Source organism: Melanerpes formicivorus, unplaced genomic scaffold (assembly GCF_026170545.1).
Source record: "Melanerpes formicivorus ecotype bairdi unplaced genomic scaffold, bMelFor1.0.p_v2 SCAF_5, whole genome shotgun sequence".
In the NCBI taxonomy this organism is placed as follows: Eukaryota; Metazoa; Chordata; class Aves; order Piciformes; family Picidae; genus Melanerpes; species Melanerpes formicivorus.
The window spans coordinates 11,509,030-11,531,688 of record NW_027142357.1 but is presented as its reverse complement, the minus strand read 5'-3'; the positions used below and the strand labels follow the sequence as shown (position 1 = coordinate 11,531,688).

Sequence of the window (22,659 nt, the reverse complement as noted above, 5' to 3'; positions counted from 1 at the left end):
AGCTGCATCAGCACACCAACATCAAGAGGGAAGTGAAACCATTTCCCACTGCCTGCAGAACACACTGCCACGTTGATCACCAACACTGCAGCTAAAGGAGCGCTGGGACGACCTCCTCTGGTGTCACCCATGTCCCCTGGAGCTTGGAGGACAGCCAGGAGCATTTGTGCGAGCAGGCAAGCCTGGTGCCTCTTTGCTAGCTGAAGACAAGGATGAAGCACAGAGCCTGAGCCATTCTCTATTCCTCCAGGTCTGCGCCAGCGAGCAGGTACACAGTCCAACGTCCCTGGCATTACCTCAGTAAATCCTGCCATCCAGCATCCCTAAGGCCATCCCTATATCCCACTCCCTAAAAAACTCCAGCTCGACTGCCAAGTGCCAACAGCTCCTAAAAATAAAGCCCTGTGAAGTCCAAAGTTATATTCAAATCCCTTGCTTTAGTCTTAGCACCTAAAGGGTTTCTCATCCACTCTCTTCTCCCCCTCCCATGGAATTTTTCCCCTCCTTCTGCTTGATAATCAGACCAAGTAGAGAATAACTCCCAAACCTAAATTCCTTGGGTGGAATACAGCGCTGATGGAAACATGAAGACAAGCGTTGATTGCTTTGGCTGCAGCTGGCTCTTATTAAAGCAGCAGGTCTTTCTCCACCAGCAGCAAGCCCTGAAGGATTCAGTGCCCTTTCTGGAATGCAGTAAGAGGAAATTTGCAGGGGTGAGCCTGAGCAGGAGATACTCCAGTCTACTTGAAATGTTTCCCAAGCCATCCCCAGGGCTGGTATGCCAGGAATGTAGTTAGCTGGAAGGGATGCACCCGGCTGCAACCAGAAAAGGGAAGGGAGAACTTGTGTGCAAACCTTTTTCCTTTGAGAAAAGCACTGGTTTGGGTCCTGCTGGGAGTGCTCCAAGGGGAGAGGCTTGGCAGGCAACAAATAAACTAGGGTTTGAGGCAAGACTGAGCTATCAAAACTGGGCCAGGTAAGACAGGAGACTTGGAGCTGCAAGAGAAAGCACCAAGCCATCAGTGGGAAGGGAGGAAAGACCTCTCCTCAGCTAGCTCCCATTCAGTTCGCACTTTTGCAAAGCACCACCACAGTAGGCAAGGTGTTGTTTCCCATTAATGCCAGGCACTAATGCCAGGCACTGTTTGGGACTGCACATTTGATATGCAAAACTCTGAAGTCTGCCTCCTTCTACATAAACCCTCCAGGCACAAGATATGCTTTTTGTAAGTCTTTTTTTTCTCCCTGCCTGGAGAGTTCAAGCCATCCACAGCTACACAGGCACACAATCAAGCACAAGGTGCACAGTACCATCAACACAGAAATAGCTCAAGTGGCAAAGTTTTCAGCAGTCTTAGCCATGCCTGCACACAATCCTCTTAGAAACCAGAAACACTTTGACAGCCCAAAGGTCACCCCTGCTTGGTGAGCATTGCATGAAGTGAGAGAGAAACCAGGGACAGGGAGATGATCTTTTCCTGTGAATCAAAGTGCAAGCCACAAGTGTATTTTTAAACACCTGCCTGGAAGGTGAGTGCCAAATAATTATTTTTTTATATGCCCTCATAACTCTCACTAACATATCCACACTGCTTGGCATTTGCAGGGATGCTCCTCCAACCTGTATTTATGTAAGTATATGGGGAAGCTTTATGATAAAGTTCTGGACAGATGTGACTTGTGTGGAGAAACGGCTGGAAAAATCCCCCCTCCATGCACCCTGCAGTCTCAGAAGGCAGCAAGAACATACATCAAAATGACAGGCTATGAAAAGGTATTTCCTTTCCTGAAAGCAGCATCTTAGCTGCATCTCAGTCCATTCTGGATGTAGCACATGTTCTCACACTCAGAAAGCACAGGCATGCATGTCCCCCACAGCTGGACTTGGGGTTGGAGCCATCTTTGGGAGCTGACGGTTCCAAGATGTTTCTAAATGCTGAGGCAGAACAGATAACCAGCAAGCCTTCAAACTCAGGCTACATGAGAATACGAGCAGGGTGGGGGGAAACAAAGGCTAGATGGGGCAAGATTTGTTTATAAATAACTTCTACAGCCACAGTAGAGACAATGGTCTGCAAACTCCTCTGAAAGCACTTTAATTATAGACCAGGTTTAAATATAGACTAGGAAAACCCCACCCCCATCTGTTTACCCAAATCCATAAACAGCATCCTAAATGAAAGGGGGGGAGGAAATTGGTGAGCAACCAGAGCTTACCCTGTGCTGCTTCTCAAAGTGTAGAACAGCTGTCATGAGCAAGCTGGGGAGCAGCAAGGATTTCCAGGGTCTTGAAATAACCCCAGGTTAGGGGTTGACCTGCTGGAAAATTATCTTTGTGAAGGACCTGGGAGATCTCAAGAACAAGTTAACTACAAGCTAGCAATGTACCCTCGTGACCAAGAAAGTCTCCTGGATTCCACTGAGCGTGGCCAGAAGGTCAAGGACGCTTCTCCTCCACCTCTACTGTGCCTAAGTGAGGCAACCTCTGGAGTATGGGGTTGAACTGGGCTCCTCAGTTGAAGAGAGACAGGGAAACAGTGGAGAGAGTCCAACTAAGGACTACAAAGATGATGAGGGGACTGAGACCTGGAGCTGTTTAGCCTGGAGAAGAGTGAGATAGGATCTTAGTGATGCTCTTAAGTAACTAGAAGGCAGGTATCAAGAGGATGGAGCCAAACTCTTGCCAGTGGTGCCCAGTGACATGACAGGGGTCAATGGGCAGAGTGGAACAGAGGACATCCCAGTGGAACATAAGGAAAAGCAACTGACATAATTTACCTGGACCTGAGCAAAGCCTTTGACACTGTCCCACATGACATCCTGGTCTCCAAGCTGGTGCAGTACGGGTTTGATGGATGGACCATTCAGTGGATAAAGAATTGGCTTGATGGTCACACCAAAAGGGTGGCTGTCAGAGGGTCCATGTTCAAGTGGAGGCCAGTGACAAGTGGAGTCCCTCAGGGATCAGTACTGGGACCATTCTTGTTTAACATCTTAGTTGGCAACATGGACAGTGGCATTGAGTGCACCTTCAGCAAGTTTGCTGATGACATCAAGCTGTGTGGTGCAGCAGACACGCTGGAGGGAAGGGAGGCCATCCAGTGGGACCTTGGCAGGCTGGAGAGGTGGGCACAAGCCAACCTCAAGAGGTTCAATAAGAGCAAGTGCAGGGTCCTGCATCTGGGTCGGGGCAATCCGAGGCACTGATATAGGCTGGGCAGTGACTGGCTTGAGAGCAGCCCTGAAGAAAAGGACCTGGGGGTACTGGTGGAAGAGAAGCTCAACATGAGCCACTAGTGTGCACTTGCAGCCCAGAAGGCTAATCACTGCATCAAGAGAAGCACAGCCAGCAGGTCAAGGGAGGTGATTCTTCCCCTCTGCTCTGGTGAGACCCCACCTGAAGTACTGCATCCAGTTCTGGAGTCCCTATTACAAGAGGGATGTGGAGGTGCTGGAATATGTCCAGAGAAGGGCCACAAGGATTATCAGAGGGCTGGAGCACCTCTCCTATGAGGACAGACTGAGGGAATTGGGGCCATTCAGTCTGGAGAAGAGAAGGCTCCAAGGAGACCTAATTGTGGCCTTCGAGTATCTGAAGGGGGTCTACAAGAAATCTGGGGCAGGACTTTTTAGGGTGTCGGGTTGTGATAGGACTAGGGGGAATGGAAAAAAAAGTAGAAATGGGTAGATTCAGATTGGATGCTAGGAAGAAGTTCTTCCCTATGAAGGTGGTGACACACTGGAACAGGTTGCCCAGGGAGGTGGTGGAGTCCCATCCCTGGAGATTTATAAGGCCAAACTAGATGTAGCTCTGGGTAACCTGATCTAGTGTGAGGAGTCCCTGCCCATGGCAGGGGGGTTGGAACTTGATGATCCCTGAGGTCACTTCCAACCCTAACAAACAGTTCTATGATTCTTTCCTGTGATGGTGACAGAGAACTAGAACAGGCTGTCCATAGAGGTGGTGGAGTCTGCTTCTCTGGAGAGATTCAAAACCCACCTGGACATGATACTGTGCAACCTGATCTAGATGTATCTGCTTTAGCAGCAGGGTTGGCCTAAATCCCCAGAGATACTTTCTGATCCCTACCTTTCTCTGATTCCATCAATCATTGCTCTGCCTGCTCCTGGATCCCCTCTTCACCAGGCAAAGAGCAGCAGCAAGTTTGGGGAGGGTGACAGTATAACCTCTATTAAAAACCTTCTCAAAATCTATTAAAAAACCCCCACAACACCCCAGAAAACCCTTTATCCTGCAGCATTTGGACACACAGCATTCATCTTTCTAACAGCAGCATTCCCTGGCACACAGTGGCACAGAAAAGGTTAAAAATAACTTCTGCAAACTGTCTGGTACAGCTTAGCCTGGAATCCCAACCACAGGTTTTTCCTCTCCTGGCTCCACAGACCCAGGCGAGGGCCCTGGGACGCCTCCACAGTGCATACTGATGGTGGCATGGAGAGGCCAGCAGCAGGGTCTCATCCTCCCCAACACTTCCAGCACCATCCATCACACCAAGCTGGTCCTGATGGGATTATGGTACAGACCCATCTCTGCTTGGACGCCAAGCTATAAATCACAGAGATAGCTCAGGCGTCTGGCCACGCTGAATGGGGTTAGCAGAGAAAAGCAGCCCCAGCTAAAATGCTCACTGGCAGCACCAAGCCTCGTGTCCACATGCAAAGAAATGTAACAAAAACATGAGAACACCTGAAAATGCAAACCCCCCAGGGAGGGAAGCAGGATCTGCCAACAAGCACTAAATTTGAGCACAGGTGGGACAAGACCCTTCCAAAAGCCTCAATGGAAGAAGACTCCTAACTGCCAAGAATTCAGGCTGATAAGACCTGAGAGGGCTGGCAGGGCTAAGCAGTACCAAGCACCGTCAGAGCTGGAGATGAGAAAGGAGCTGGCTCCATCTCCCATGCAGCCAAAGCTAGGGCGGTACGTGGTACCTGCCACCAACAAATGGAGATGTGTAAAACCAATGCATGTCCCTGCCATCTCACACCTCTCAGTCCTCCCTGTAGTTCTGCCAAGTAGGGAGCTGCAGGGTCCATCTCACCATGGCATGCATTTGTCCATGGAAAGCACTAGGAACAGGAGCCATGACCTGAGACAGGTCAATCTTGCAATAACTACCACAGCTGCACACCTGTTCGCCACAGGTAATGCACACAAAGCCCCATGGTACAAGCTCAGGGGAAACGTTCTGCCTACCTTTGGCCACAAACTGAAAAGTGGGAAGAGCAGAGTGAGCCTCTCATCAATTCTCTTCCCACATCAGGGCTAAGAGTTGTCCAGGCATATGGTGCTAATGGCTTTTAAGCCTTTTCTTTCTCCAAATTCAAGCTCCTCCAGCTCTCCCACAAGTACAAAAAATGGTTTTGGAGGTTTGTTCTGAAGAGTTAGCTTTGCTTTAACACAAGTGACATGAACTTTTTGTAACTAGAAGATAAACTCCCAGAGCCACAGCGCTACCCACAGAGCACACCCATCCTACACAATCAATACACTGGAAAAGTTGCTTTTGTCAGTCACAAAACCTTAAGTAACTCAGGACCATGGGAGCAGCTGCAGAAGAGATGACTCCTGGAAACCCATGGGACAAGCACAGGAGACATTCCATTGTATCCATCACTTGCTGCAAGCAGTGTGATGGTAGTATGGCCCAAGGTCCTCTCAAGGCACATGCAGTGCTGGGAAAAACCACCTTGACTCTATTCTCACTGCTTACCCCAATCACAGGATCGCAGGATGTTAGGGGTTAGATGGGACCTCTGGAGATCATCAAGTCCAACCCCCTCTGCCAGAGCAGAACCCTAATAGAATCTAGCACAGATCACACAGGAATGCATCCAGACAGGTCTTGAAAGTCTCCAGAGGAGACTCCACAACCTCTTTGGGTAGCCTGTTGCAGTGCTCTGTGACCCAAGCAAGTAACCTTCTGCCTGGCATCTGCCCCATTCACTTGGCTGCCCTGTGGAACCACTGCAAGACATCCCAGATCTGCAGGGCAGTGAGGTATCTTCTCATCACAGGACACCTCCAAGGGTCTCCAAACATCTGGCGGTAACTGAGTGCCAGCAGGGAACAATAGATTTTGGTTAGAAGAGAGAACAGGGCAATTCCTCCTCCCTCTCTTTTGTCCAGGAGACAAAGCATCTCATTCCTCACAACCCTGACCTATTCAATAAAGCAATTTAAGCCTCCCTGGTGAGAGCAGGTGTGGAAGAGCTAGCTGCTATTGGTTTCATTCCCTCCAGAAGCCTGGACCAAGCATTTTGTCTGTTTAATGCTAACACATATCCAGGAGATTCCTAACCTTGTCACCTTTCTCTTGTCTTCTCCTCCTCATGCTTTGACACTTGTGTTTGCAAAGCCAACAATTTTATCTTAAAAAAAAAAAACAAAACCAAAACACAATAATGAAATAACCACCACAAATCATGAACCCAACCAAAGACAACCTCTTAAGAGAAGAGGTTATACCAGTCCTTTGTACCAGAAAGAACACATTAGCATGAACTCACCTATGTCCCAAACAAGCCCTGGTGCTGCTGATGTGCCAGAAAGAAGACATGTCATTTTTGGCCCTTTTCTAGCAAATGACAAAGGACTTAGAAAAATATTGGGTCCTCCCATCTCTCCCACAGCAGCCTCACCTCCCAGAGCTTTGCTTTGGACTCAGTTCCCACCAGTGCTGTAAGCAGCAGGGATGCTCACACCCGGCATCCCTGCTCAGGCATCACAGCAGCAGCAGAGCCAGTGGAGAGCACAGTCCCATGCTACACCATTCCCTTCAGTCCCTGCCATGCCCTATGGGAAAGTCCTGCCTAAGAGTCTGAGGTTGGCTCTGCTGCCAGCTGAGCTCACTGCTAGGCAAGGGCAAAGTTTGGTGGGGTTGAAATAGAAGGGAGGGAAAAAAAAAATTCTAATTATGTCTAAGCATGTGCTGCTGTTGTCTGCTGGCACCTGGTGTCCACTGCAGTCTCCCTGGTGGAGATGTCACCCTTCACAAGAGAAGTAGGAAGACTGTGAAAGTTTCCTTTTATAGCAATGACTTTGAAGCACAAGTCCCATTGGATATCCATCTCCAGTGAGGACTTTCAAGTGACTCAAATATAGATTAATCTTGGGGGGCAGAGAGAAAAGAAAGCTTTCCCTGCAGTATCTCCTTCTGCTACCAAGCACAGGCTCCACAGTTCAGCACCTACTCACTAACTTCAGTCACCCATATCTCATACAATCAGCCACTGAGTCAGAAGAAAGCACTAGAGAAGTCAGCAAAAGTGGGTTGGATGTGGCCTGAGAGTCACTCATAGGAAAGCTGGATGTCATTTCACTATCAGACTCCTAAGTTCTCACTTAGGTTTCCCCTCTGGAATATCTGATCTTCATTACTCCTGGAATAACTAGCCCTTTACAAGCCCCTTAGAATTGTTTGGGTTGGAAAAGACCTTCAAGATCATTGAGTCCAACTATGAACCCAGCACTGTGAAATCCACCACTAAATTACATCCCTAAGCACAACATCTACAGGCTGTTTTAAATGCCTTCAAGAATGGTGACTCCACCACTTCCCTGGGCAGCCTGTTCCAATGCCTGACAACATTAAGAAATATTCACCAACCTAAACCTCACCTGGTACGACTTGAAGTCAGTTCCTCTTGTTCTATCATTTGTTACTTGGGAGTAGAGACCAGTCCTCACCTCTTTTCAAGAACTGTGGAGAGCAATAAAGTCTCCCCTGAACTTCCTTTTCTTCAAGCTAAATAAGCTCAGGTCTCTCAGATGCTCCTTATAAGACCTCTGCTCCAGACTCTTCATAAGTTTCATTGCTCTTCCCTGGACATACTCTAGCACCTCAATGTCCTTCTTGTAGTAAGTGGCCCAAAACAGTCCTGGCATCAAGCACACACAGATGTGCTGACTGCCAAGACACAGAAAGATCCCAGAGATGTGAGTACCACCCTTGAGCATCCACCACAATTTCAAAGCCCTCTCAAATCTCCCTGAAAATGGCACCAGTGTGGCAAAGGTTTAACAAACCTGTAAGTGCTGGCAGCGCTGTATACCACAGGATCCCTCATGTGGTTTATAGGTCCGTAAAAAGGGTTCTCCTAGGATCACAGCCCATGTCCTGTGATCTAACCATTTATTACTTCTCAGCACTAAATCCACTACGTGCACATCAGTCCTGAAATCATAGTAGCAGAGTAGGGTGTTGTGGATGGACCCTTCTCTGCCAGGGCAAGGAGTTCCTTCCAGCCAAGGCCCCATGGGGATCAACAAAAACATGAAACCCCAAAATCTTATTCAGCGCTGAGCTCCCAATTGTTAAACAAGGAAGCTGCAAAATCAAGTTTAAATCTCTTGGAGGGATCAGGAGACCAGAAGAGTACCTTCTTCCTTCAAATCCTTGCAGCCCTTCCAAAATCCTTCACAAGCATAAGAGCTCAGCCAGCAGCTGAAGTGAGACTGCTCCTAAGCAATGCTTAGTGCCAGAAGCAGGGACCAAGCATCTTTCAAATTCAGAATTGAGCCAGATCAAGCAATAGCACAAGCCCATGCAGGCAACTGGTGGTGGAGAAGAAATAAACCCCAGTTTTCCATATCCACAACCCAGCTGCTGGTCACAGAGAGACACTTTCAAAGACGAAATGGTCTTGTCTGACAGCCTGTGGCTCATAGTCATCACTCTCTGCCTTAGGAGGAAAATCTCTCTTTTTTAAGAACTGTGAACCAATCATTGTGTTAATCTAAGGGCACATCTGTACCCTGGCACAGATGTCTGCACAAACTGCCCTGGAGGAGGGGTTGTGGACAAAGCTATTTGGCTGTTGCCAGCACCCACTTTGCCTGTTGGTGGCAGGCTGAGGGTTGATAGAGGAATGATATGAACATTGTACTGTGGCCTCACCTAGGATCATCACCAGGAAAACACATACATGCTGCTGCCCCCGTGATGCTGTGGTAGAAGAGATGCCATGGTCATCATCTATGAGATCTTAGGTCAACATCTGCTGAGCAGACTAAAGGCAACCATGGAAAACAAAAGGAAAGGAAATGGCATCTTGCCTTCACAGGTGCTCCAAGAACTACCTTACTAATACTTGGTGCACTTGAGAGTGGCCATCCAAACCCCTCCTCCTGATCTCAAGACACCACATCAACCAGCACAGTGAAAAGCTGAAGCATGGTAAAGGCTTTCACTGAGAAAAACCTTGGAGTAATTCGCTATCATGCTAACCTGAGGGCCACAGTCCTGGCAGCCTCTCTCAGATGCTAATTTGGACTTCAAGAGCTGCTAAAAGCTGAAGTAACCCCGTCCCTAAAAAGCTGTGCTTGTCCCAAGAGGACATGATGACAGAGCTTTAACTGCATTCAGAGCCCTGTCTCCATCACCCTTCAATAATTTTGCTTTTGTCTGATGGAACGAAGTAGCTGTTCTCAGCTGAATTGCTGGTGCAATGCGCAGAGCCATGTGCTCTCCTTTTCCAGACTGCAATGTTAGGAAACCAGTCCCACCAGCATGACCAGAGAAGGGCAGGCACTGGAAGTCACTCACACTGCTGGCTGGCACCATAAGCGATGCAGTGACATACAGAGAGGACAACAAAAAGCTCCAGAGACGAGCCAGGTCACTAGAGACGAGCTAGCTACAACTTGCCCATAGAGAAACACATAACCAACCTAATGCAGCTTTCCCTGCCCAGGTACTCCACCATGACCTATCTTCTCCACAGTGGTCACTTCCTCACATGATGAATATCAAAGGCTGAAACATCAGTCCTACTTGTTCCTCTGGACTTACCTGACCTGCTCGTCACTTAAAAAGAGGGCACTGCATTCAATACACAGATGCCACAGACAGGATAGGCAGACAGCAGCCACCCATGGGTCACCCAAAAGGTGACCAGATAACCAGAACATGGCAGCAACTCCCAAGTCAGTTGCTCCTGCTTCTGACTTCTGTCAGGAGGTCCATTTTGGGAAAAAAACCAAACCAACAGGGGTTCTGTTCCCAGTTTGCTGCCTGAGCACGCCCACAGATGCCATCTCTTGCTAATGCATAAAAGCTTTTTGGATTATCAAACCACAGAACTTATTCAAGTGATGAGCTCGTGCAAAAGCTTACCCTTGATTTAATGTTCTTACACACCTTGCTGATTAGTCTAGGTACTGATCTGTTGGTGGATTACACGACACCTTCAGGTACACTGAAAATGCTGATGGGAGCCAAAATGCATCATGAGCCTGAGTTAGGCAGAAACAAAAGCAATCAGCACATTGTAGTGAAGTTCCTCAAAGCAGTGGGGCTTTGCAAGTGTCTGTCTTTGGTAAAGATTTCCAAATCAGATCACCCATGATACCTGGGTTTAAGCAGCTTAACTGCTCCCTGGAGCTGACGGTCTTCTCATAAGAAATCAACATGTGGGGTTAAACTGGACTGTGAGTTGTTCGCTCCATGAGATGCTCCACATTTGACCCAATGTGGACCGAGGGGTCCACAAACCCATGTTGGAAAGACTGCAAGATGGGAGCAGTATAATATCTGGAAAGCAAACCCCCAGGTGATGATCATAGATTCACAGCATGGTAGGGGTTGGAAGGGACATCTGCAGATCATCTAATCCAACTTGCCTGCTGAAGGAAAAAAGGGTTTTCTAAGGTGGGTTTTTTTTAATAAATCTTGATATTTTTAATAGATGCTACACCATCACCAGCCCTAGACTCTCCCCAAATCGTTGCTCCTCTTTGCCTGATGGGAGAGAAAAATACAGGAGCAGGCAAAGCAGTGACTCACAGAATGACAGAATGGTAGTGACTGAAAAGGTCCTCTGGAGATCATCTAGTCCAAACTCCCTGCAGGGTCACCTAAAGCAGGTTGCACAGGAGCATGTCCAGGCTGGTTTTGAAGATGTCCAAAGAAAGAGACTCCACTACCTCTCCAGACAGCCTGTTCCAGTGCTGTGTCACCATCACAGGGAAGAATCTTTTTCTCATGTTCAGATGGAACCACCCAAGTTACAGGCTGTGCTTAGTACCCCTTGTCATGTTGCTGGGCACCACTAGAAAGAGTCTGGTCACATTCTCTTGACACATGCCCTTTAGATATTTACGACCATCACTAAGGTCCCCTCTCACTCTTTTCTTATCCAGGCTGAACAGCCTCAGACCCCTCATCATCTTGGCAGTCCTCCACTGGACCCTCTCTGGTAGTTCCCTGTCTCTCTTTAACTGTGGAGCCCAGAACTAGACATAGCACTCAAGATGTGGCCTCACTAGAGCAGTGCAGAGGAAGAGGAGAAGCTCCCTTGACCTGCTGGCCACACTTTTCTCGATGCAACCCAGGAGACCTTCTTGGTCACAAGGGCATCTTGGTCGCTTGCAGTGAACTTTTCCACAAAGACTCCAAGGTCTTTCTCCACAGAGCTGCTTCCTAGCTGTTTGGGAGGTGTGCAACAAGAAGCACAGGAGAGAACAAACATCTGCTCCAGCTCAGTGTGGATTAAGACTTGCTACAAAGAGCCCCAGTCTTTTGATTTGATCTCACTGACAAACCCAGCAAGCTACAAAACCATCATAGAATGCATTCCTGCTTCAATTCAGAGTGTGCTTTTAACACCAGGCTCATCACATCAGCTCACTGAGGTGGTTTTCAAAGCAAAGTCCTTGTCTTAATTTAGATTAGAACTTGTCCATAGGTGGGAATTAGCTTTCCAGGTGCAGGCACCCACCTCTGCCAGACAGGAGAACGTTTGAGATAAACCAAAACAGGCCAGTGTTTATGCAACAGGAGAGCAAACACCACGCCTGCTTGTTTAATTGGTTCCCCCTGAAATTAAAGCCTGTCAAACTGCACAGAGGCTCCATGCAACCTGCAAATTAACTAAAGGGGAACACGACCTGAAGGTGAGAGATGCCAGATAGAATCCAAGCAGTGGCTCCAAGCACTTTCCATAACATCAACAAGGCCGTAAAGGGAAAATCCCAAAATAACACCACCCACCCCATTCATCTGTACTTCAGAGTCTGTTTCAGTCTCGCCAGGTTAAAAGCTGCTGAATCCCATCATCATGGGTCAGATGGTTGATAAAAAAAAAAAAAAAGATTTCATCATTTTAAGACCCAAGCCTTTATTGGAAAGTTTATCTGCAAACAAAGTTACGCACGTCCGTCTGCTTAGTTTTACGTCAGTTAGAAAACACAAGGCCCTCGTCTGGACACTCTCAAAATTAATGTGGTATGAAACGAGCGCCCATTCTCTGCAGCTTCCACCATGTGCAATGTCAAAGACATGCAGGCACATGGTCTAAGAGCTGTGTACAGGGAGATGTTAGGTTATGGCTGGACTTGATGATCTTAAGGTCTTTTCCAACCAGGTGATTCTATGACCATGCCACTGCCCTGTGCCTGGACACAGTCATTAGCAAAGAGAGTGAACCATTCTGGGGCAAGATGGGCCTCCTCTAGCAAGACGCTTGAGCACACAAACAGTCATTAATATACACTTGTCAAAATCTCAACTTTGTATAAAACTGCTCTTGTTGCCAAGTTGAAGCAGAGATGCATCTCAGGCATGGTCTTTGCAGCACTAATCAAAGAGCAAAATTAAAATAATATCTGAAAGTCATCTTAAAGTAATGCAAGATTTTTTTTTTCCTTGCTTGAAGCACAGCTTTTATGGTTGAGTGCAATCAGTTTCTAAAATTCTTGCACTGCATCTTTTCTTACAAGCACAAAACACCCTTCTGTGTGTGCATCAAACCACGGTGACGCATCGTCACAAAACATCCCCTAAAAAACTGGCAACTCTAACCCTCCACAGAATACTTCCCAAGGGCAAGTTATTCCCTCTGCGCTGTCTCCAACATATCAGCTCCAGGCGAGGCTGTAAGGAGATGGACCTGCTCTCACTTCACAAGAGGCAAGGTCCTGAGGAGCCTCAGAGCCCACCTGTCCAGCCTGATAGCCTGGTGCTCCATTCATTCCCACTGAGATTTGTGTAGTAACAGACCACACCACTGAATTTCAAAACACTGCAGCTTGACTTGGGGTGTGAAGCGTTATCAACCACAGTACAGGGTTGTCTAAGGCCAACTCAGAAGCACCCATATTAGAATAAAAAAGACTAAGCCGTTGCTGGAAGCCAGGCAGAGAGACACAAAAAAGCCCAAAGTGTTTCCAGAAGAATGTCTTACATTAGAAAATAAGGACTAAAGTCTGGTTAAGAAGTCCCATGTATTCAGATAGATGTCTTGGGTCTGCTGAATTTCAGCCACGTACAGCAAAGAACCTGCTCTGTTTATTGATTCCTATGGAAAGCAACTTCAATCCCATCACTATCTCTGCCTCAAGGCTACTTTGATAACCAGAGTGATATATGTATTTCAATTTTGGCTCCATATCTGAAGTATGGGTTAAGATCTACAAACAGTAGGCTTTTGGCTAAAGGTGACGATTCCAGCTACAAGCAACATGTCAGGGCACCACCTATGGCCAATTTTAGAATAGAATAGAATAAACCAGGTTGGAAGAGACCTTCAAGATCATCGTGACACACCTTACTGACTCACCTAGACACCACCTCCTTTTCTCATCATCTTTCATAGCAATACCCCAGATTTTCTTCCCTGTAGGATCAAGCTCTTTTGTATCTCACTATCACTCGTGTCCAGAAGTGCAGCAGATCTTTGTGCCAGCACTGGGGTAGCTCTGCAGAGAAGGATGCTCTTCAGCGCAACCAGCTGATGCCCACATGCAGGCGGAAGGACTTCTGGGCTTTTCTCTCAAGGGGTCTGGGGTCAGGCCAGAATTAGACATGCTCTTAATGGGAAAAAGAGAGCCTAAATATCAAACCAGTGCAGATGGATGGACCTTCTTTTTTTCTTTTCTTTCTTTAATTAAAACTCGTTTGAAGTGACACATGAAAGTAGTTAAACTCCAGGCACGGCTGACGCATTAGGACAGATTTATATTTAGAAGGATAGCACAAGTACTTGATCAACAGAAAAGAAAGACAAAGGTTTTTTTGGCACCATCCAGAAGGGAAAAAGAAAACCAGAAGAGAGATGACCACCACCATCCATTATTACTAAGGGAGACTTCCACTGGCATTTCTCTATGCCACCACTTTTACTACATTATTGTGGTTTACATTGCCACAGCTAAGGGTAGCAACCACTAGCCTCCTAACCCTCCCCTTCTACGCTGAACTCTGCTTTTGTTCATTGCATGATCCCAATGTACAACATTTACAGCTTGCAGAGCCCACAAGCCTATCAACCAAAACACATCCTGTGTTTTCACAAGACGTTGTGAATGAAGTTGGCATTGTTATTTTTTAAAATTAGTGCTTACTACTTTCAGCTTTATTTTCAATTGGACCACTAACACCACCATTGTACTTCAGCACAAAGCAAACATACTGAGCTGGTAACACAAAAATCCCCTTCCAAGTTGTGCAGACTGAAGTTTTAAGAAATAAAGTAGAATCATAGAATGGTAAGGGGTGAAGGAACCTCCAGAGATCAAGTCCAGCCCCCCTGCCAAAGCAGGATCACACAGGTCACACAAGAACTCCAACATAAAATGCAATCCTTCAAAATCTGCCACATTACTCATTTGGGAGCTTTTAGTTCAGAAGTCAAGAGACAAACTTAGCCGGATATCCGATCACTTGCTGGGCCTCATCCCAAATTTCTCTAACATTACTCACATTTTTATGTGTGAGAAGGGGGGGGTGAGGATTCTATACTCAAAGCCAAAAGAGAGGAAGAATTGTTTGTAGCACTTTGTAGGAATTATCACAATTAATCTCAGACCTCTGGGTCCAAGTGATTCCCACGTATTCCATTCACAGAAGGAGACAAAAATTGGATTGATGCTCAAACTCCTCTGCTTGGGACCCAGGGATGAGCTGGGACTTCCCAAGGCAGGATGTCTCCAGTGCCAGGTGATGGATGCTCAGCCCAAAGGCAGATGCTCTGCATACACCCTGGCAGCGACCAGAAGCATCACCTCTGCCTTCCAGTCTCCTCACAGGGAATTACTTCCTGCCTTGGTTTCACAAAATTGCCTTAGGTCAGGAATCACCTCCCCTTCTCCCTCCCAAGCGAGGGGACTATGTGATGCAGTGCCAACATCAAGATGGTCTGGTCACAATCTCTTTAAAATTAGGCTGAACTACAAAGATTTTTATTCCTTTTATGCTGCCTGAATGAAGGGCAATCTGGACGCTGTGACAGATTTGTTGGCACAAGTCCAGAGAAAGCCATAAAAATTATCAGAAGTCTGAAACACCTCTGCTACGAAGAAAGGCTGGGAGAGTTGGAGTTGTTAAGCCTGAAGAAGGCTCTGGGGAGACCTTACTGTGGCTTTTTAAGCAGAGACTGTTTTGACAGGACAAGGTTTTAAACTGAGAGAGGGAAGATTTAATTAAATATTAGGAAGAAATTCTTCCCTGTGAGGGTGGTGCCCAGAGAGGTGGTAGAAGCCTCACTCTGGAAATATTCCAGGTGAGGCTGGATAGGGCTCTGAGAAAGCTGCTCTAGTTGAAGATGTCCTTGCTTACTGTACAGGGGTTGGACCAGCTGACCTTTAAAGGTTCCTCCAACACAAGCCATTCTACAGTCCTGTAATTTATTCCCTCCTCCCCCCAAAATGCACTTCTGAAGTGATTTTAGATCCCATTTCTGAAGGCATAAGTACTGCAACTGCAGAAACCATGCTTCAACCCTCAGATGGTACTGCTGCCCAAACCCAGGCAATGATGATGCTCCCTCCGTGTCTCAGTTTCCCCTCAGCATTACCTGCTGATACCCAGATCCTTCAGAACATATATCCTGGTACTTAAACAATACATGTCTGCCTGCCTGTGCTGGAGTTCCCCATCACATCCAGGTAGCAGAAAACTTACAGCAAGATCACAAGCCTGGAAGGAGATGCTTTAAAACAGAGATCAACACATGGAGGTGAAGCTGGGATGGAAAAGTCACTGGGATGGAAATGTCACCTCTGCTGCAAGGCAATTGCAGAGAGGGGGTTAAACACTCACCCTCCCCAAATCCCTGCTGCAGGGCCCTGCATTCCTCTGCTCAAACAGCATGCTAGCCTAAAGCTTTTTTTTGCTCACTGTTTCCATGCCCAGTCATGTCCTGCATCCTGGATTTGGTGAACATTTTAATAGCTCCTATTAATAGGCAGAGCAGGAGCCAGAGAGGAACCAGCTGCTCTGACCAGTTGCCTCTCTGAGAAGCTGTATGGCTGTCCCCACTGCAGGGCAAGGTGTTAAAAATCAGGCAGGGTAACAATAACAACAAAAACACTAATAAAGCCCTGCTCACACAAAGGTATTCAAGATCTGTGCTCAATGTCAACACAATTTTTACATGCCTCTTGCCAGAGAATCTCCCATTCCCTACCGGCCCAGAAGCAGGGATGCACTGGAGACCACATCATGGCCCCCAGGGACTTGAACAAGTTGATGTATTCCCCATCACTAGGGTGGAGTTGAGACCTTGTTTCACGGGATCTCACCAGCCACTGCAAGAGTCCAGATGGATCGTCTGGTTAATTGAGTTAATTAAAGCGTTTTTCGGCAGCAATTAACTTTAAGGCGCTTGGCTGCTCCAGAGCAGCACCAGCTCTCTCTAGGGAACAGGCCACACCTCTGCAGCAGCAGGAGGGAGATGGGAAAAAAATGTTTGGAAGAACTTACTGATGGCATCAAGCTGTTTCTCAGTGATGTTTGCTGACTCCAAGCAGCTTAAAAAGGGAAAAAGACCTCACCCTTTCCAAAACACACAAAAACTCCAAAATCTTCATTAATTTTCCACCAAAGCCTTCTGCTCAAAGAAGACCCACGCAAGTCTGTGGCAGATGGATGCATCAGAGATCCTCTACCCTGATGTCACATATGCAGAGCATGTTTCCCTATGTCCAGTGCAAAGCAGCCCAAATAAACTCCAGGAAGCAAGTAATGCTGCCCATATCTCTGACAACGATAAGCTGGTCAGGGCCAGAGCCCGCAGCACAGACTATCTGGTTTGCTGACGAGGTAATCGTCATCTCCCAGGGACAGTTAAATACTTTGTCTGTCCATAGCTCTTGCCTGGAGGTAACCAAGCAAAATGCTTGCAAAAGCCAAAAGAAAGGCGCACTTTGCGGCTGCTGATTTGCTCCCCGACAAGGGCAGCTAATGCAAAATGCCAGAAAGGAGCTGCGTCCCAGGAAGCCATTATTACAAAAACAAAACCAAGAAGCAAACAACCTCACTGCTTTCATCCCCTTTGCCCTAAAAACCTACTTGTCCTCCTCCATCCGAGCAAACACAGAATGAATGCCTACAGAGGTACCACTTGTTCACAGGCTGCTCTGACAAATCTCCAGCCAAGAGCATCCACAGGTAAGGAGCAGCCAGCACGCAGGAAGACACACTGCAAGATGCATCACCTCATCTCCTCCACATTTCGTGGGATGCACTCCCTCATCTCCTCCACTTTTTGCAGAATGCACCCCTTCCTCTCCCCCACTTTTTGTGGGTTGTACTTCCCATCTCCTTTTTCTTGCAGGATGCATTCCCCCATCTCCTCTTTTTTTCCTGGAATGCACCCCCTTCCTATCTCCTTTTTCCCCAGGATACACCCCCCTCATCTCCTCCCCTCTTTTTTTTTTTTTTCAGCATGCACCCCCAATCTCCTCCTCTCTTTCTGTGGGATGGACAATCTCATCTCTTTTTTTCCAAACTTGATGAATTGCAAAAGAGCAGTTGCTCCAAGGCCACGTGCATTAAGAAACATTCCCTGCACTTTCTGATGGTCTTCAGTAGCTCAATCTGCACCAAAGCAAAGTCACAGATACAGAAAAAATTTGTAATGATGTGTTTTGGTGAAGAGGGGTTTGGGACCGGAGGCAGAGTGCTTAAGGGGAGAGAGGATTTTCAAGGCTTGGTTTGCATGCACACTGCTGGCTGGGAAACATTTCTCATGCAGGCAGAGAGCAACCCCACCCCGGCACAGCTAATCTGATGGCAGGCTTTCAATACTGCGGCCAGGATGCAAGGGGCTGGGGAGGGAGGCTGGTGAGGGTGGAAAGAAAGCAAGGAAATGCCACAGAGGTGAGGACGCTTTTTCTGGCCAGGGGCAGGCTTGTTTTGTTTCCCTCCCTTCAGCTAGCTGCCATTTTCCGGAAGCTGGATCAGTTATAAAAAAATAAGAAGTTTCTCTTTGTTTAATTATAGCTGCGGTAGCCCTCGCGCTGAGGGACCCAGCGTCCCCCCGGCTGCGCTGGGAACGCATGCAAGCAAAGACCATGGCATGGCAGTAGGGAATAACGCAGGACTTAAAGCTTTAAAGTCTCCCACAAAGACATGATCTGAGCTCAAACAGATTATTTTTATTCCCAGAGGCGGGCAAGAGCTGGGAAACTTTGGTCTCCGTTTCCTGTGCGACCATCACATTGGATATTGAAATTTCTGCTTTTTTTGTTTCCTTCCTCTGCCCCTTTACCTGGTGTAGGTGTATTATAGATGAACAACTCAAACACCTTCTCCCTCTACAGCAAAAAAACTGACAGTTTTCTGGTGCTTGCTAAAGCCACGTCTGCACCAGTGCCAAGCTACAGCCCAAAGGACCAACCAAACCCATCCATGGACATATTGCAAATTCAGCTTCCCTAATTCAATGTAATACAGTTCATGCTCTCTGCCTGGCCTCCACACTTTGCTAGTGCAATGCCACCAGGCTGACAGTCACAAGCAGGACATACTGCAGGCTGCCAATAAAGAGGACCATCATAACTGATAATAATAACCCCAAAGAGAAGCCCTGTGAAGGACTTGGAGATACTGGTGGATGTGAGTCACCAACACATGCCTGCAGCCCAGAAGCTCAACTCTATCCTGTGCTGCATCAAAAACCATGTGGCCAGCAGGTCAAGGGTGAGAATTCCATCCCTCTACTCTGCCCTGGTGAGACCCCATCTGTAGTACTTGGGGTTGTTCAGCCTGAAGAAGTGAAGGCTCTGGGGAGATCTTACTGGAGCCTTCCAGTACTTAAAGAGGGCCTCACAAGAAAGACAGGGACAGTCTTTTTAGCAGGGCCTGTTGCGACAGAACAAGGTGTGATGGTTATAAACTGAAAGAGGGGAGATTTAGATTAGATATTAGGACAAAATTCTCCTCTGTGACGGTGGTAAAACACTGGCCCAGGTTGCCCACAGGTGGTAGAAGCCCCATTCCTGGAAAGATTCAGGTTGGACGGGGCTCTGAGTAACCTGATCTAGTTGAAGACACCCCTGCTTACTGCAGAGTGGGTAGACTAGGTGACCTTTCAAGGTTCCTTCCAACCCAGACTATTCTATGGTTCTTTGACCCTTGCAAAGCACTCACAGAGCTTACTGGCAAACTAAGGGCAGCAGTGACTGGAAAACATCGCCTGCCGCGTGCTTCCACTGGCCGAGCTGGGGACACACCATTGTTCAACTCTGAAAAAGCTTTTTCTGTTCCTAAGGAAACAGCCAGCGTCATTCAGATAAGGCCACACACCAGGCAAACGTCTTCCCCCTAAAAGACAACCTAAAGCACTTCATCCAGGCAACCTGCTCAGGCTGACCAGGCACAGAGGCAGAAGGATAGCTGCTGGATTTACCCCCAGCAAGAAAACCATGGGAGAGGGAAGTGATAAGCTTTGCAGGGGGCTCATTTGCAGCACAGGAGGAGCAACCCAGCCCAATGACTATTTATCACGGCTGCATTTCTTTGCTGCATCTAAAGGGTGTTTCTTTGAGTCAGCTATAAAACACCTGGGATTGCTTTGTGGCAGCAATTTCCCCTCCTGAAATGCTGGGATGCTCCCTGAGGCAACCCTCCCATGGGGCAGGAAAAGGGGGCAGAAGAAGCAACTGAAGAGCCTGCAGAGAACTGTGAAAATGAAAGGTTTTCACATGACTATTATTATTATTACCACAGCCTTCTCCCCATCATTTAACAGGGCTTCCAATCAGAAACGTATTACTGACCCTCCAACTTGCACAAGAGCACCTCGATGACCAAGAAACACAGGAGAGCTTCAAAAACGTGACTCAGCCACCTGCCACCTTTGTATTTTAATACATACAGGTTTGAGGTTACAAAGTAGCTCCCACATCCATCACCTGCACATGCAGACAGCATGCACCAGCCAAGCCGTCGCCGGCTAAGAGAAACCAAAATGCAACCATGCACCACCTCCTTGTTGACAGGTCTGAGGCAGCATCTCATCTGGGCAGAGCAGAAGCCACTTATTCGCGTAGGAGCATGCAAGAACATTTAGCCCTAGGACTTGCAATTCGTTGTCTGCTATCGGTAATGAGAGCGTTACGCTCCCCAGCAGCCTGCTGATAGGCCAGCTGGGAATGACTACCTCTTGGCAGTGAAAATAAACCCCTTAATAAGCACAGATGAAATCAGCAGGTTAAAAATAGAAATATTTCATGGAGCAGGAGGGACGACTGGCCAAGGGGCTTGTAAAAGAGGAGCGGCAGACTGGCCAGCCCATGTACAGTGCTGGCTTCCCTCCTCCCCCCAAAAAAATACAATTAAAGATAGTAGTTCTACTTGTGGAACACCAGTGATGACTTCAAGTAACACAGAACCCACACAAAATGAACTTTCCTAGCAGAGGGAAAAAAACATGAATCCAAGGACAGGACAAAAGAGTTGCAAGTTTTACAGTCAGCTCTTTGACCCATTAAAAACTGACTTTACCCTGGAAACACAGTCAACATACACAGGCAAGCACGGCTGCAAACCACCCCAACCAGCAAAGGGATTTCATGTGCCCCTTCATTTTCCTGTTGCTGTGAGCCGTCACTCTCACCCTTCTCCCTATTCCCATGCTTTTCTCTATCAGCCCAACTGAGCAGAAGGACACAGAAAACATTTGACTCTTAAGGACTGGGAGAAATTAAAGACCCCAGGCTACAATGAGGACCACAGGAGGGAAGCAATGCCACAGATATCCTCAAAAATAATCCCTCAGCATGGCTCTGGGAATGTTTTTGGTGTTACTGGTACTGAGACATCACTCAAGTACTCAGTGAAAAATATATGTGACCATCTGACTCGCTGGGAGCAAGTCTCTCCACCTCATTTAGAAAGACAAGGCTCTGCACTGGAAGGAAAGGGGCTTGTTAGGACACGCATGTGCCCACTGGAGGACTTGCTCCCATCAGCCAAAGTTACAGGTCCTGCAAGTGCTTTCTGCTTTAAAAACAAGCATTATTCATGGCCACAAAGCAAGCTGAGGCTCCGATTCACACTGCTTGAATTTAATAAACCCCGCAGCTTTGTAATTAAGAAACAAGGCTGCCCTTGCATCCCCATACCAACCCTTCAGGTCCTGTAGGGAGAGGTATCAGATCCATCACCTCCATGAGGAGCAACCCTCCTGCTGCTCCCCAGCATGCCCCAGGGTTTTGCTGCCCCGCTGAGGTTTGTTTCCAAGTCACAGGTTTTTCCCCGTGCCAGTGCCGAGGTCCACGTGCTCTCTGCCCCAGCCAAGGCTGGCACAGTGCTTTTGACGTCCCCTAACAATGACAGCCCTATGACCAAACACTGGCCCCTTGGCAGGGTTGATACTGGGATTGTTTGCATCGTGCTCACGAGCAGCAAGCAGATGCAGCTCCAGCAGTAAAAGTGAAGCATCCTCTGATCACACAGGGACCAGATGCCTGCTCTAATACCAAAGTACAGGTCTCCAGTGAAACAATGACCAACTCATTTTGTGCTTTTTAAGCTAAAAGTTCGTTCTTCAAATTTTAGAGAGCAGCCTGGATGGGTCCGTCAGCTGATTCCTCCCATCCATGTGGTCCAGAGGGCAAGGCACCCCAGAGAGCACCCAGTTTTGTGGCCACACATTACTCTTAATAAACACTTTGCTGCAGTCATCACAGAATCATGGAATATTAGGTTGTAAGGTATCTCAAGCATCATCTGGTCCAACCCTTCCTGGCAGAGCATGGTCTTGACAAGATAGCCCAGAGGAACCTTTAAAGCATCCAATGCTGGGGTCTCCACCACTTCCACCCAGGCTGTCCCTACATAAAATGCCCAGCCACGAACCCGCCAGACTGGCACCAGGCCTGGGGTATTACCACAACACCAGGAGCAAGCTGTGTGGCAATTGCAGCAACACACACATAACACTACCAAAGACACCTATGAAATCTTTTATTTGTCCCTCTCCCACCATCTGCAAGAAGTTCTGACCAAGCTACTTTTAACAGCAAACCAGACCCAAACCCCTGCAAGGCTGAAGCACTGAAGAAAATTTCACTGTATACATTGCAATGTATATATTCCACTTAACTAGCATGAACACATCTTCCATCAGTTTGATCTCCCTCTTTCAAAAATGGTTCATTGCTGGTCATGAGGCAAATCAACATTTGGTTACAAAACTCCTCCCAGAAGTGCAATCCACAGTCAACATGCAAGAGATGCTGAACCCCCTACATAGGGAAGTCCTTTGTCACCATGGACAAGCTTCTATGATCATGCTGGATGCCTGAACACCCAGCGAGGATCACCTTCAGTTGTAATCTACAGTCAACGGGCAAGAGTTACCCAGTTCTCTGGCTGGGGAAAGCCCTCCACCACTGCAGACACCCAT

The 22,659-nt window shown here is 47.5% G+C and overlaps 1 protein-coding gene across 14 annotated transcripts in view; it reads right to left on the bottom strand.

The window, feature by feature from the left end:
* Window positions 1-22,659, bottom strand: part of SH3BP4 (SH3 domain binding protein 4) — a 166,625-nt gene that overhangs the window by 18,037 nt on the left and 125,929 nt on the right. The gene's annotated exons all lie outside the window — the stretch shown is intronic.